Source organism: Cupressus sempervirens, chromosome 5 (genome assembly GCF_028749045.1).
Source record: "Cupressus sempervirens isolate cs-2001-9-10 chromosome 5, ASM2874904v1, whole genome shotgun sequence".
Classification (NCBI taxonomy): Eukaryota; Viridiplantae; Streptophyta; class Pinopsida; order Cupressales; family Cupressaceae; genus Cupressus; species Cupressus sempervirens.
This window is the reverse complement of record NC_143122.1, coordinates 703,710,688-703,727,542: the sequence shown is the minus strand read 5'-3', so window position 1 is coordinate 703,727,542 and position 16,855 is coordinate 703,710,688.

Below are 16,855 nucleotides of genomic sequence, written 5' to 3'. Positions count from 1 at the left end.
GAATTTGATTTGACTTTGTTACAGTGCTCCTAGTATACGTTAACCTCATTGGAATCCAACCCTCTAGGTCGACCTAGACCAGGGAATGCTATTTTTCTAGGAAATGATTTATGGGTTTTGTTTGTTTCATCGTTTCCTTTAGGAATCCAAAGCTAGATATTCAAAAATTGGATCAGATCCATGATTTTCAAAGATAAGATACATATTTTGAGGTAATTCTTTTATATTTTATTTCCTTTAATATATTTACCCTATATTTATATCTTAATTGGGTTACTTGTATACACTTAGTATTTAGATCTACATTATTTAAGCAATTGGTTCAATTTTGAGTATACATTCTCCTATAAGGGCCAAAGAGTGTATTTCCTTGTATTGCATTTTCCTTTTTACTTTTAATTTTTAATTGGTGCACTTTCTCTTTTGGGTCCTAGCTAATCTAATTTGGATTATAAAGAGGAATCATATTTAGAGATTTCTCTCTTTTCGTCACATACATATTTGAATGGCTTACTGGACCAATAAAGTGGAGATCTACAATCCTATTAAAGTGTCTCTCTTTATCCCTTCCTTTCCTTTTGAATGTCATAGTGGAAAAAATTGGAGGTCTACATCTCATTAAAGTTTCTCCTTTATCCCTTTTATTTCTTTTCAATGGCTTAGTGGCAGGAAGTGGAGTTCTACATCTTATAGTCATAGAGCTAGTGAATATAGGAAATCTATATTCAATAATAGAATGCATGAAAGGACTAACCATACAACTACTAAACCTTTGGGAGAAACCAATATTATCATAAGTGGAGTTATGTATTATAAATGCAACAACTTCGAACATATTTACAGAGATTGAAAACAACAAACTAATCAATTTAGATCTAGATATGGAGACAAAGTTACATAGATTTGCCACAAATTAGGACATACAATTTAAGATTTTGCATATTGAACAATCTTAAAAACATGAGAAATGGAAGATCAAATAATATGAGAACACCTAACCCTAGAATAAACATGAACAATAGTGTTAGAAGGAAAGAAAATATTGAAGGAAAGCAAGTAGAAAGCATTAATAAAACATTTGTTAGAGAAGGAATACTAGCAAACACTAAAGTATGGATTGAAAAGGAAAAATATACATATGAGAGTAAGATGGGAATAGTGCCAATTACTTAACCCCCATAAATCAACATGAACAGTCAATTTTACAAGTCTAAACAATGGATATTGCACTAGATATTCATCAAACTCTTGGATGTTAAAATTAACTTTTGCATAGTTAGTGGTAGCTGGGAATGGATGTTTTGAGACTATGGTTGAGATCGTAGAACAAGTTATGCACATATGTCAAGCTACAAAAGAATTAAAGCTTACTAGATTGAAGAAAAAAAAATTGAATGAACGCTCTTACACATTTAATGAAGATCTGATTTTGCAAAGATTTAAGAGTTAAGATTAATTCATTTGGTCACCATTGATTGATTGAGGAGAGAAGAGACTTAGGAAAAATATTCAAAGGCGATTTGGACCATTTGGAAAATGATTTGAAGAGATTTTCTATAAAATCCCTATTTGTGAATTAAAGGTATTTCATTTATCCACAAGGTTGTTAATTGCTTTGCAATTGGAATTAAACGTTGGCAATAGAAACTCTAGTTGTTTGTAATGTTAGAGAAAGACTAAGGTGTCAATTTAAGAAGTATCCTTTCATGTCTTTGGGACATGATCCTACAGGAGCATTTTCTCAAATTTTGGATAGGGTTTTACATATGGAAGATATTTGTGCATATATTCAATGTAAAATTCTAGTTAGTTGGAGATAATGATTTTCACAAAGATATAAGGTTTACAATAATGACTTGACATTTAAGAAAGGGTATGAGCATGTAGAACAATTGAACATAATAAAATACAAATTTTAAGAGGAAATTAATCAAGATAAATGGTTTAGAACCATATTGAGTCAAATTCATGACAACATATTTTGAGTTGGAGATATACTGGTCATAATAAAAAAAAATGACCTAATTCACCAAGTGATTGATTTGAGCAATGAGGGAATTTTACCAATAAATGAGAAGAATGTGAAGAAATCAATACAAAAGAACATTGAATCATGTTTGAATGGTAGAGGAATGATGTTAAACATGATCATGCAAACTGATGTGAGGTTAATTAGTAAGATTATAGGATACAAAATGAATTACAATTCATCGGACAATGGAGTATCAACTAGATTCATTCATGCTACATACAAAATGGTTGTAGAGAAGGTAAAAGTGAACATGTGTGAGATCCAGAAGCAACAATTATTGGACAAAATTAAAAGGACAAAGAAAAAGTACACAAAATTTAGATTTGGGTAATTGGTAACCTATCTTTTCTTTTATGTAATTAAGAGATTTCCTAATATGTCTGGTTATGAGTGGAATTCATACAAATACACAATAAATTGAATTACTCATTGGTTCGTAAAGTACCCAAGAGATAATATCACTAAGAATATTTCTAAGACTAGTGAAATTCTTTGAAATAAATAAATTAAAAGAGTAAGAATTCCTAGTTCAATTATTTATAAGTACAAGGATGAGATATTCTTTATGGTAGGAATATATTTTACATGTATGGAGGCAATAGATCCTAGGACAAATTTCATTGAACCTATTGGTTATAAAGTGGTACAGAAAATGTTGGATACTAATATACAAGCTATTCTAAAATTAGAGAAATATGAAGAATACCCTAGATGGGGAACTTATGAAGAGAAGTATAGTGAAGTGAGAAATCAGTTATGCAACAAAGATATCAAGGGGAGAGTGGATAAAAAGATTGATGAAATGATCAGAGATTCTAACATGACAAGGTAAGAGTTTATGAAATGTCCCTTTACTAATTTTTCATGGTATTTCCAGCCTCAAATTAGATCTTTAAAATCAAACAACCAATATTACAAAGATCTGCCAATTTTTCAATAAAACCCAAATCGGGTATGTCCAAATTAGTGCCAAAAAACTTCACAACTTCACAAATTATTAATAAATCTGAGAATGGACATTTGTACAGAAATTTTAGCAGCATAACAGCCTACAAACTAACATTTCCAGATTTGTATAGCTTTAACACAACAGCTCACAAATGTAGGACAAAACTATGCTCAATCGGGCTCCCGAAATTAACACACAATGCCCGGAAACACCACAAAAACACCCATTAACTATCTTAGAAGTTTAATCACGACTCAATACATATATTCAGCTCTATTTTAACATCTTAAAGTCTGAAATACAGCAACAACCCAAACTGATATGAAACACTCAACTGAAAACACCAAACTCAAACCAAAAACAACCCCGAAAACCCACAAATCGGCACTATTCAGCACAAAGGCAAACTCTGTATGAGCATGCACATGGAATGGCTTCAAACTCCCGTCCTTAGCCTTCTTGGAAACCTGCAAACTCCCGTTCTTGGGTCTCCTTCTCCACAGGTTTGGCAGCCTCTAAAGAACAACAAGAAAATTAGCAAAAATCAAGTTCTGGAATGAGTCCAAAATGCCTCCAAACCCCTTTTAAAGAGGGCATAACCCTAACTCATGTCCAAGAGGGGTTAATAAAATATAATTTAATAATAATTTTTATTTATTAGTCCATTCGTTTTCAAAGATTAGCCCCTTTTTTCCGACTTCACCTTTTTGGAGCCTGCCTGCCTTAGCAAAGTTTTTTTTTTTTTAATTATTTGAATAGGGGACATGAAAAGTCCTCCCCTCCCAAATATTGCTTGTCCTCAAGCAATGAAGGTTGGAATTCTCAAGAATATGTGCTCCTTCCCAAGTTGCATCCTCTAGTGGTAATCCTTTCCATTTGACCAAATGCTCTATGACGCTCCTATTTCTCAACCTTTTGTCTCTTGTATCCAAAATCTCTTCTGGTATCAAAACTAATTTCCCTTCATCATCAAGAGGTGGTAATTCTGTAGATACTATGGTTTGCTGGCCTAGAACCTTCTTTAAGCAAGATACATGAAAAATATTATGTATTTTTCTGTTTGGTGGGAGCTCCAATTCATAAGCTACCTCTCCCACCTTCTTGATGATTTTATAAGGCCCATAGAACCTTGGCTTGAGTTTCTCTGCCTCACTCCTCTTCAAGGTGCTTTGCTTATATGGCTGCAACCTAATAAATACCAAATCTCCCACCTCAAAAGATCTTTCAATCCTTTTCCTGTCAGCATATATCTTTTGTTGGTTCTGTGCATGTTGTAGATTATCCTTGAGGGACCTTATTATGTCTTGGCTTTGCTTGATGAAATCACTTGTTGCGGGTACTCTGCTATCGAAAAGTATTAGATCAACAAAGGAAAGGGAATCATAACCATAAAGAGCACGAAAAGGAGGCATACCAATATACATGTGATGAGATGTATTGTAACAATACTCCCCTAGGTGTAACCATTTCACCCAAGCATGTTGTTGATTGGAAACATAGTTCCTCAAATATCCCTCTATCCATTTATTAACTATCTCTGTTTGTCCATCTGTTTGAGGGTGATAGCTAGTATTGGGAGTGAGTTCAGTTCCTGCTAAATGAAAGAGCTCCTTCCAAAAAGAGCTGAGGAATCTACTGTCCTGGTCACTAACAATGTTTCTAGGCAAACCATGTAATCTAAAAATTTCCTTGAAGAACAATTCGGCCACTTGTGATGCCTTGAAATCAGATGTGATAGGAAAGAAATGTGCATACCTAGTTAGTCTATCTACCACCACATATATGCAATCCTTACCTTGAACCTTGGGCAACCCAGTGATGAAATCCATGGAAATACTTTCCCATTTTTGTTCAGGAATAGGAAGTGGCTGCAACAACCCTACAGGAAAATTTTGCTCACTCTTGCTTTGTTGGCATACCATACATTCCTTAATGTGTTTAAGGACATCCTCCTTCATACCCTTCCATGAAAACCGCTCTCGAATTTGCCTGTGTGTCTTGAAGTATCCCTGATGACCAGCCAAAGGTGTGTCATGAAAGGCCCTCAATATCCTCTCCTTAGTTTTTGACCCTGGCTCTAAGAAGATCCCGTTCTTGTAATAAATCAATTCATCAACAACCTTGTACCTGTTATCATCCACTAACTTATCCAAAATCTTGGTGGCAAATGAATCTTTAGCATACTCTAAAATTATGGAGACTTTCCAATCAACAGAGATAGATGATAAGGAATACAAAGTGGGCTTTCTTGAGAGAGCATCAGCAACCACATTATTCTTTCCTTTCATGTATTCAATATCAAAATCATAAGCTTGCAATTTTCTTACCCATTTTTGTTGATGATCATTCAAATCCCTTTGGTTCAAGAAGAACCTGAGGCTATTATGGTCTATCTTTACAATGAATCTCCCACATACCAAATATTGTCTAAACTTATGAAGTGCATGCATGATTGCCAACATTTCCTTATCATAGATGGAGTAACCTTTCTCTGATTTATTTAATTTTCTACTCTCAAATGCTATTGGATGTCCCCTTTGAGTTAGGACAGCCCCTATACCTTCTCCAGAAGCATCACATTCAACAACAAAAGGTAAAGAGAAATCTGGAATTGCAAGCACAGGGCATGAACTCATTACCTCCTTAAGCTTATCAAATGTTTTTTTGTGCCTCTTCTGTCCAAACAAAAGCTCCTTTCTTTGTCAAATCAGTCAAGGGGGCAGCAAGCTGAGAAAATCCCTTGGCAAATCTCCTATAGTAGCTACACAACTCGAAGAAACCTCTCAACTGTGTAAGATTAGTGGGTGGAGGCCAATCCAAAATTGCCTGAATTTTTTGTTGATCAACCTGTACTCCTTTAGAGCTTATAATATGTCCCAAATATAGGATCACTGTTAAACCAAACTCACATTTAGATAGCTTAGCATAGAAGGATTGCTGCTCCAAGATTCCCAAAACAGTGTCTATGTGCTTTAGATGCTCTTCCCATGCTTTACTGTATATCAAGATATCATCAAAAAATACCAAAACAAATTTTCGAAGATGCTGACTGAATACCTTATTCATACAAGATTGGAATGTTGCAGGTGCATTAGTGAGTCTGAATGGCATAACAAGAAGTTCAAAGTGCCCATAGTGACATCTGAAAGCAGTCTTTTCCACATCTTCACTCCTCATTCTGATTTGATGGTAGCCTGATCTTAAGTCAATTTTGGAGAAGTATACAGCACCATGTAACTCATCAATGAGTTCATCTATGCGTGGTATGGGATACCTATTTTTTATGGTCTTCTTGTTTAGAGCCCTGTAGTCTATACACATTCTCATTGTACCATCCTTTTTCTTGACAAGTACCACAGATGATGCAAATGGACTAGAGCTAGGCCTTATGAATCCCATGTCCAGGAGTTCTTTAATAGTTTTTTCAATTTCTTCCTTATAACCTCTTGGATGGCGGTATGGGGTTGTTATAACTGGTTTGGCACCCTGTTCTAACTCTATAACATGCTCAAAACCTCTATCTGGTGGTAATCCTGGAGGCAAATCATTGAAAACTATACTATTCTTATCAAGAATATTTTGAATTTCAAAATGGAAATTACCTTGATTCTTTGGAGAGCTTGTTGGTTGGATTATGACTCCTGCTGCCCATGTTACTTGTCCTCTTCGAAAAGTCCTCTCCATCCTCTTTGCAGAGACCGCCTTAGGTGCTCCATTCGATAACCCTCTCAATATGACTTCTTTCCCATTGGAATGAAATTTAAACTCCATAGTTTGATGGTTCATGTAATAGCCTCCGATAGAGTGCAACCATTGAACACCCAATACAAGATCTGTCTCCCCAATACCAACCACATAGAAGTCATCACATAACTCATAATCTCCTAAGGTCATCTTGAGTTGTTTCACCACCCGTGTGCAAGGCATAGTGAATCCATCAGCTACAGTAACATTGAATCCCTCAAAATCTTCTTCTTTAAGCTCCCTCTTTTCATGACAAATCCCTCATCAATAAAATTGTGAGTTGCTCCACTATCAAGAAGAACGGTCAACCTTTGCCCTGCTAGTACCCCTCGAATTCGGAAGGGATGGTATCTTGGGACTCCTGATAATGCTGCTAAAGTGTCGTCCTTGCTGATTTCTTTTCCTTTCTCTTCTTCTACCTCCTCCTTAGTATCATGAAATTCCTCATGCTCATCTGAATCAGATTCTGAAGCAACTTCAATATAGTGCACTTGACCTTTCCCCAAACATCTGTGTCCTGGAACCCATGGTTCTCTACAAGTAAAACAAAGCTTTTTCCTTCGTAATTCACTCCTAGTCTCTTCATCTACCTTTTTTTTGCCACATTTGTCACATCTTTTGGTGGTAGTGTTGGGAAAGTCTTTTTCTGAAAATTTCCCTTATGTTGCCAAAGATTTGGGGGTTTTTGATTAGTGATTGATTTCATAGGCACGCAAGTTTCAAGTTGCAAGCTTCTTTTGATAGCTTCCTGTAAGGTTGAGGGTGAGAAAGCCTTAACGAAACCCTTAACAGAATCTTCTAAACCATCAAGAAAAATATAAACGATCCTCTTTTCACTCATATCAGGTACCATAACAGCCACTTTTTGAAATTCTTCTATATACTCATTAACTGATTTGGTTTGCTTCAACTTTGACAATTCTTTAAAGTACTCTTCATCATCCTTGAGGTCAAATCTATCTATCACTCTTTGACTGAAATCTTCAAATGTAGTTACCTGATCGTGACCTTGAGTAGTCATTCCATGATACCACCAATCATAGGCTGCATCTTCCAAGTGTAGACTTGCAAATTGAACAGCATCACTCTCTTTCATGGGGTTAAGTGTGAAGAAAGTTTGTAATTTTTGTAGCCATGCTCTAGCTGAAATTTTATTTGTTCCATCAAAAGTAGGTGCTATAAACTTGCTTATTTTATTTTTGAGCTCTCTTCCACTTGTGTCATGCTCCCTCTTGTTCTCTTTCTTGGGCATCAAAGTGTTCATTATATCCACATATTCTCTAAAAGGAACTGAACTACGAAAGTCATCATCTAAACCATTATAAGTAGCTCTTAATGTAATCAAGTTACCTATAACCTCCTCCACTGGATTAATGGTTGGATTTGGTACTGGTGGCTCATCTGCAGGCAAGAAGATAGTTTTGGTTGATTTAGATGGTGTGGATCTCTCATTTCGTGGCTCCTCTGAAGTACTCCCTTTCTCATTAATAGATGCAATTCCTTGTAATTTTTCTGTCAATATTCGCAAAGCCTCTCTAGTTTCCGCCAAACCATCCATTGTTTGCTTTTGAGTATTTTGGATGTCTTGGAAGAATTTCTTTGCCATCTCATCTGGATCAGCCATACTTTTTTCTTCCTTGGATTTTGTACTTTTTCTTTCAACTGGGGGTTTGATCAAAATTTCTTTATTCTTTTCTCGCTACAAATATCTTTTTTCTCTTTCACTTAGTTGCATGCGATCATAAATTTTGACCTGCAACTAATTAGAAGCAACATGCAACCATAAAATATGACATGCAAGATCTGGGTAGTTGTCAAAACCGACATGCAAGATCTGGGTAGTTGTTAAAACTGGCATGCAACTTCTACAAACCCTTAGGCTAGCAAGATCACGGCTCTGATACCACTGAAATGTCCCTTTACTGATTTTTCATGATATTTCCAGCCTCAAATTAGATCTTTAAAATCAAACAACCAATATTACAAAGATCAGCCAATTTTTCAATAAAACCCAAATCGGGTATGTCCAAATTAGTGCCAAAAAACTTCACAACTTCACAAATTATTAATAAATCTGAGAATGGACATTTGTACAGAAATTTTAGCAACATAACAGCCTACAAAATGACATTTCTAGATTTGTATAGCTTTAACACAACAGCTCACAAATGTAGGACAAAACTATGCTCAATCGGGCTCCCGAAATTAACACACAATGCCCGGAAACACCACAAAAACACCCATTAACTATCTCAGAAGTTTAATCACGACCCAATACATATATTCAGCTCTATTTTAACATCTTAAAGTCTGAAATATAGCAGCAACCCAAACTGATATGAAACACTCAACTGAAAACACCAAACTCAAACCAAAAACAACCCCGAAAACCCACAAATCGGCACTATTCAGCACAAAGGAAAACTTTGTATGAGCATGCACATGGAATGGCTTCAAAATCCCATCCTTAGCCTTCCTGGAAACTTGCAAACTCCCATTCTTGGGTCTCCTTCTCCACAGGTTTGGCAGCCTCTGAAGAACAACAAGAAAATTAGCAAAAATCAAGTTCTGGAATGAGTCCAAAATGCCTCCAAACCCCTTTTAAAGAGGGTATAACCCTAACTCACGTCAAAGAGGGGTAAATAAAATATAATTTAATAATAATTTTTATTTATTAGTCCATTCGTTTCCAAAGATTAGCCCCTTTTTTCCGACTTCACCTTTTTGGAGCCTGCCTGCCTTAGCAAAGTTTTTTTTTTTTTAATTATTTGAATAGGGGACATGACAGTTTACAAAAGCTAAGCATACAACATTAGAGATGAAAGTTAGTAGATAGTCCAATATTCTTTTGGTTAAACCACTTGAAATTGATGTTTCACCTAGCACCCCTGCAATAGCTAGCACTTCACAAGTTTCACCACCTACAATTGCACCTACTACTACATCAGAGTAGTCACCCATAGAAGAAGAAGTAAAAATAACTCATGTACAACCCACACCTACAATGTCTACAAGGATGTCTACTAGGACTTTATCATCTATTGTTAAGCTAGAAATAACAAAGACTAAGCCACAAGAGAAAGTGGAAGAATCGCCTAAAAGATCAATGAGGGTAAAGTAATTTGCACAAGGTCTAGGCCCTAAGAAGAAGCCTAGGATTGAGATTGTGTACAGAGGTAGGAAGAATTAGAATGAGGGGAAGGATGTATCAGTTGAGAAATAAAAAATGAGAATGAAAATATACATGCCCTAAGAGCAACCTAAGCCTAGTAGTCAAAAGAAAAAGAGAAATTGGAAATCGAAAATCGCAGAATGGATCAAATTATTATGGAAGATGGAAATTTAGAGAAATTGAAGAAGTACATCTATGATAACTATTATTCTAATGAGAAGACAAAACTCGACACACATGTTATCAAATACATGTTGAAATTCAATCAATTCCTTATTAAACTACATGGCACCTAACATGAAGAGATGTATAAAAAATTGAATAACTCAAGGTTAAGGGTTGTTGGAGAAGATAAGAAGTTAAGAGAGAACAGTATTCATAAGTTTTGTGTAATTGACAATGATGAGAAGATGGATAAAATTGGATAAAATTATCAAAAGATTAAAGCCACTTTTGAAGAGAAAGATGAGAGAATGACAGTTATTGGGAGGACAATATGAAGTGGCTATATCTGAAATAGAGGTAGCAATACAACAAGTATTGAGTGAACCTTGTATTTTGCATACCACAACAACTAAGGATACACAAGGAGAAGACAGTACTATTTTGTCTACGATGGAAAACACTACTTTGGATACACCTTCTCATTAAATGGATAACACTTCTATGTTCATTGATGGAGTTCAAATAATAGTTAACACTACTAAGGACCCCTCCAAAGACTAATCAGAACTGCCTAAACATCACTAAAGACCTTCCTTAAATAGGTAAATTGTTACCGCTTGGGAAGGTTCTAGACATTAGACCTAACTCTTGAGTGTTGGAAGCATGAATAATGATGATGATGCTTCTATGGGGGAGTATTGTAGAAACATGATTAGATCACTATCATGATGATATGTTCACTCATGATTGTGTTTTCCATTGATGTCAATAAAGCATTTTTTTGTGCTATCTGACAAAAGAATGGCAGTAAAGATCAAGTTGGTATGGACAGATAATTGAGTGCTTTCACTAGGCAAGGTTAAAGGGAGATAATACTAAGTGTCTAATATATGCACCTAACCTCAGAAGCATAAGATATTAAGTCTAAAAGGAGTTATGCAAGTTTAGGTGAAGACTATTCTGAGATAGAGTTTACAAAAGCATGTTCTGGTAAACTTGTTATATCTCTTAGAAGAGTTGTTATTCTAAGAAGCCAAAGTTCAAGATGTAAAGAAGACATGTTGGAGTTGATATAGCTAAGCTTGCTTGTCATAATGTTACATGTACATAAAGTTATTCAAGTTACAAGGTGAAAGATTAATGTTAGATTGCTAAGTGTGGCATGTTCTTAATGAGGTCCTATAATAATTAATCGACAAGGTGTAATACTCGACCTAGAGAATTATTTTATAGATTTGGTATGAAGGAAGGACATATTTATTTTTTATGAATGATTGTATATGGGATGTATGAATGATTGCAAGAAGCACAAAGAGTGGAATGTGAAGATAAGCATAGCAAAGTGAAGTTGAAGAGAATTTCATTGCTGAGGTTTTATTGTGAGATCTGAAGTTTGATATTTGGATCTGATGTTCATGACATGGTCTACAAGGTCTGAAAGTGATTGGTCTAGAAGACATGACAAAGGAAAGAAGTTAAAGAATAGTACAAAAAATTATTCAGCAAGGAATGGTTGAAAGATCAATTGGACAGTGAGTTCAGTGGTCTTTTCCCAGAAGTTGTTTGAACAGTCAGTCCTTCTACCTTCTACAACTCCTAATAGGGTTGGCACAACTCCTAACAAGGTTGGAATATACTAACAAGGATTCAAAGTCTCCTAACAATGACTCATATGTACTAAATGAGACTCCTAACAAGGTCCATCCTCTAACAAGGAATATTTATATTAGTAAATCATCCTGTGGCCATCATTTCCACCAGGGTTTTCCCTTTGATCAAGGGTTTCCATAGTTAACAAATCTAATGTAATTGTGTATGTGCATCTTAGTATGGTTTATGTTTAATTTGATTAATTGGTTAAGATTAATTAAGGTTGATAAATGTTTTAATTGGATAATTGATTCACCACCCCCCCCCCCCCCAGTTATCTTGGTGGACTATTGTTTCTAACAATTGGTATCAGAGCTTCATGTCATTGAAAATAAAGTTTAACAACTTTGGAAGATCCATGGAAAATATATTCAGAAAGGATAGTTTGAAGTTTGATGGAACAAATTATGACAGTTGGAAGGAAAAGATGAAGACACATCTACTATGTATTAGTCCAAGATATTGGATCTTGATAAAATCAGAAAAGACAAATATTGTTGAAATTTTGTTGGAGACTTGTACTGAGGATGAGAGAGAACTTTTCATGTGTGACATCAGAGCTAGAGAAGCACTATTGTCTGCACTTCCTGAAATTGAGTACAACCAGGTAAAATTACCTGACACTTCTCATAAGATTTGGAAAGCTTTGGAAAATATTTTTGAAGGTGATGAACATTCTAAGAAATTGAGGCTACAAAGTTGGATTGCTTGCTTGCAATCCTGCATGTTTGGAGGGATTTTGGTTAAGTATTGAGGAGCATCAAGCTTGGATTTTGGTGGAGTTATGCTTTTAATGGTTTGGCATGTCTCAGAGACACATTGGGGAACCTTTCCTCATGATTGCATACAGATTGGATGGATTGAGTTGAAGTTTGAACCGTTTTTACCTTGTTGCTGGAGTTGTGTTTTCTGGTTTCTAGGTGCCAATTGCAGACTGTGTAAATAATTTTTTGAAATGAATGAGAGGATTCACATTTTAGGGACTGAATAGGGCCTATAGAGGACTTCCTTTTGTCAAAGCTACAAATTCTAATTCATTATAAGTTTGGAGATATGGCGATTCTCCTGGAGTATCAATTTTTGGCAGTTTTCTTGACAGGTTTCTATGCACAAATTTTGAGATGGATGCATAGATATTCTTAATGAATCAGCCTTTGTGCATTTTAGGGGTTGTAGAGGACCTAAATTTCTACCTTTGGTTTGAAGCACGAGATCTAATTTAATTGGAGCTATTAGATATTGCGATTTTTCTCAGATATCAATTTTTAGACATTTAATTGTTGTTGGAGGCTGACTTGTGGCTCTTCAAGTATTTAATGTTAGGTTTATTTAGTTTTTAGCATTCCGGGCCGACTTGTGTCTTAGATTGGTATAAGTAGGGATCTTGTAGAGTCTTTTATTCATTCAGTTGGGATGGAGGGAAGGATAGATGTGAATTTGAAGAGCTAGAGTTGTGACTTAGGAACTAGAGGATCTCTTGGTGGATCTAAGGGTACAAGTGTGGATTCTTCTTGGTGTTCTTATCCAATTGTGTATCTAGACTAGCTAAGATTGGTTTTGTAAGTTGGATCTTATTGGATCCTGCAGAACTGATTTTGCAATTATTGTTTATATTTGGCTCTTACCCAGAAGGCCTTACAGCTGGGCATATTGCATATAATCAGTTATATTTTATGAACAAATTATTGTAATTTGGTATCAGATCTTGCATTGTTGCTTCTTTCTATTGTATTTCTGCTATGTGGTTATATTGTTGGGAGCTAGGACATATCCTTTGGCGATACTCTTGCCTTGCACTGCGTCAGATGGTATCAAAGCTAAGGTTGTTCCTGAGTGTGTAGACTAAGTGCTGAAGTTGAGGAAGTTTGCACCAGGATTTTGTGAAGTGGATTTATTAGGGTTTGCGAAAATCTAAGAAGATGCCTCCAAGAATATTGAACCTTGGGTCTACTGATGATCTTAGTGACGTTGTAGAAGATGGATCTTAGAGAAGGCTAAAAACATATTTTAGATCTGAGATGGAGGAGGTTAAAACCAGTTTCAGATCTCAAATAACATTGATGAAGAGTGATATGATCGCTGAGGTCATAAGTGTTATAGGTGGTGTACCTAGGCATATGGGTACTGAAGATGGTTATGAGGAAGTTGCTAAAGACTTTGAATTTACTGGATTAGGTAGTGAGGCCAAAACTAATCGTGTGGAGAGACCTATGGGAAATCGGGTTGGTCAGTTTGCTAGACCTGGATCTCAAGTGAAGTTGAAGCATAAGATGGAGGTTTCTAATTTCTCGGGTACTTTGAATCTTGAAGACCTAATTGATTGGATTGGTGAATTGGAATACTACTTTGAGCTTGAGGATATTGAGGATCCACTCAAAGTAAGGTTGGTACAAACTAAGTCGAAGGGACATGTTGCTCTTTGGTGAAAAAAACTACAAATAGATAGAGAAGAGGAAAGTGAAATGAAGATCACTAGATGGAGATTGATGGTGACTAAGTTGAAAGCTAAGTTCATTCCTATTGATTATGAACTTGAGTTGTCTAAGAAGTTACAAAATCTGAAATAGAAAGATATGACTATGAAGGATTATACCGAGTTCTACAAGTTGACTATTCGGTTTGGGCATAGAGAATTGTCAAAAGAGAAGGTAGCTCGGTATATTAATGGTTTGAGGTTCAATATTCAGGATGAAGTTGGTATGCTAAATATTTTTTTAGTTGAGGATGCTTATCAATATGCTTTGAGATAATAGGAGAAGCTAAAGAGGAAGAATCAAGGTAGTTCCTGAGGAAAGGAGAAGCAAGATAGTTTGGCACAAGCTAAGCTAAAAGCAGAAGGTGAGCCAAAACCTGTTGAACAAAATGAAGGATAGGTGGAGGTGGGTTCAGAGGTAATTGTTTCAAGTGTGGTCAAGAAGGGCATAGATCTTTTGAATGTTCGATTGGGAGGGCAACTGTTGTTGTGAATGAGGTTGCAATCTAGGATAGTCAGCCTGAGCAAGGAGAGAGTTTTCTAGCTCGGCAAGTACTGGTTGGTGAGAGGGAATTGGATTTTTGTCAAAGGACTAGTTTGTTTAGTGTTTGTTGTAAGTCTAGTAGAAAAATTTGCAAACTGATTGTGGATGGTGGTAGTATTGATAACTTTTTTGTTGAAGAGATGGTTTAGAAATTTGGTTTGAAGAGAGTGAGACATCCTTATCCTTATTAGATTGGTTGGTTGCAAGGTGAGCATGCTTTGAAAGTGAGAGAGCAATGCCATGTTGATTTATAGATTGGGCAGTATAAGGATCAAGTGTTGTGTGAAATTGTGGATATCAACAATTGTCATGTGTTACTTGGCAGACCTTGGCAGTATGATTGCAAGGTTGTGCATGATTATGTTAGGAATGTGTTTACTATTGAGAAAGGTGGTAGGAAGTTTTTCCTGATTCCTTTGCAAAATGAAGAGCTTGGTAGGAGGAACAAGAGTATTGGCAGTCGAGTCGAGTTGACAGATTCTGAGAAGGTTGGAGATCAGCATGGAAAGCAGACCTATGGAACACCTGTGGTGGATGTGAAGAAGAAGAAAAATAATGGAAAGAGTGATCAAGTTGAAGACTTGGAGGACATGTATGTGAAGAATCAATTTGGGATTTATTTGCTGAATCCTAGAAGATGTTCTTTCAGTTACTAGAACATCTTTTCGAACTTGGGGTGTCTGATGCAGGAGCATCCTAGGCTTGCTTGCAATCCTATATGTTTGGAGGGATTTTGGTTAAGTATTGAGGAGCATCAAGCTTGGATTTTGGTAGATTTATAATTTTAATGGTTAGGGATGTGTTGGAGACAAATTGGGGAACCTTTCCCCATGATTGCATAGAGATTAGATGGATTGAGTTGAAGTTTGAACCATTTTTACCTTGCTGCTAGAGCTGCATTTTTTGGTTTCTAGGTGCCTATTGTATGTCATGTAACTAATTTTGATAAACTAATGAGAGGATGTGCATTTCATGGATTGAAGAGAGCCTGGAGCACTTCCTTTTGTCAAAGGTGCAAGTTCTAATTCATTATAAGTTGGAAGATATGGAAATTCTCCTAGAGTATCGATTTCTGACAGTTTGTGTGACAGGTTTTTGTGCATGACTTTTGGGATGGATGCGCAAATATTCTTAATGAATCAACCTTTTCACATTTCAGGGGTTGTAGAGGACCTAAATTTATACCATTGGTTCGAAGCACGAGTTCTAATTCAATCAGAGCTATGAGATATTGCGATTTTTCTCAAATATCAATTTTTGGACATATAATTGTTGTTAGAGGCCGACTTGTGGCTCTTCAAGTATTTAATGTTAAGTTTATTTAGTTTTTAGCATTCTGGGCCGACCTATGGCTTAGATTTGTATAAGGGTCTTGTGGAGTATTTTATTCATTTAGTTGGAATGGAAGGAAGGATAGATGTGAATTTGAAGAGTTAGAGTTGCAACTTAGGAACTAGAGGATCTCTTGGTGGACCTGAGGGTACAAGTGTGGATTCTTCTTGGTGTTCTTATCCAGTTGTGTATCTGGACTAGCTGATATTGGTTTTGTAAGTTGGATCTTGTTGGATCCTGTAGAAATGATTTTGTAATTATTGTTTCTATTTAGCCCTAACCTGGAAGGCCTTACAGTCGAGCATATTGCATGTAATCAGTTATATTTTATGAACAAATTATTGTAATTTGGTATCAGATCTTGCATTGTTGCTTCTTCTTGTTGTGTTTCCGTTATGTGGTTATATTGCTAGGTGCTAGGACATCTCCTTTAGGGATACTCCTGCCTTGCATTGCGTCAAGATTTGTGCATTTCAAGATTCTAAAATGATGGAAGATGAATCTATAAGAACATATGTAGGTAGGATATCAGAAATTACTACAAGTATTAGATCTCAATGAGGAACCAAGGAAAATGATGAGGTGATTTGGAAGACATTTAAGAGCTTAACACCACAATTTAAGAAAGCAGTTCAAAGGATATAGTTTTTGATCTCTTGTACCAAAGATTTCACAAAGTAAACATTATTTGAGAGACTTGAAGAAATTGAGAATGAGCTTAGATAGTCCAGAGAATTGATCAGAACATAAATAGCTTTCAATGCCCTAAATATTCGACCTAGTTTATTAAGGAA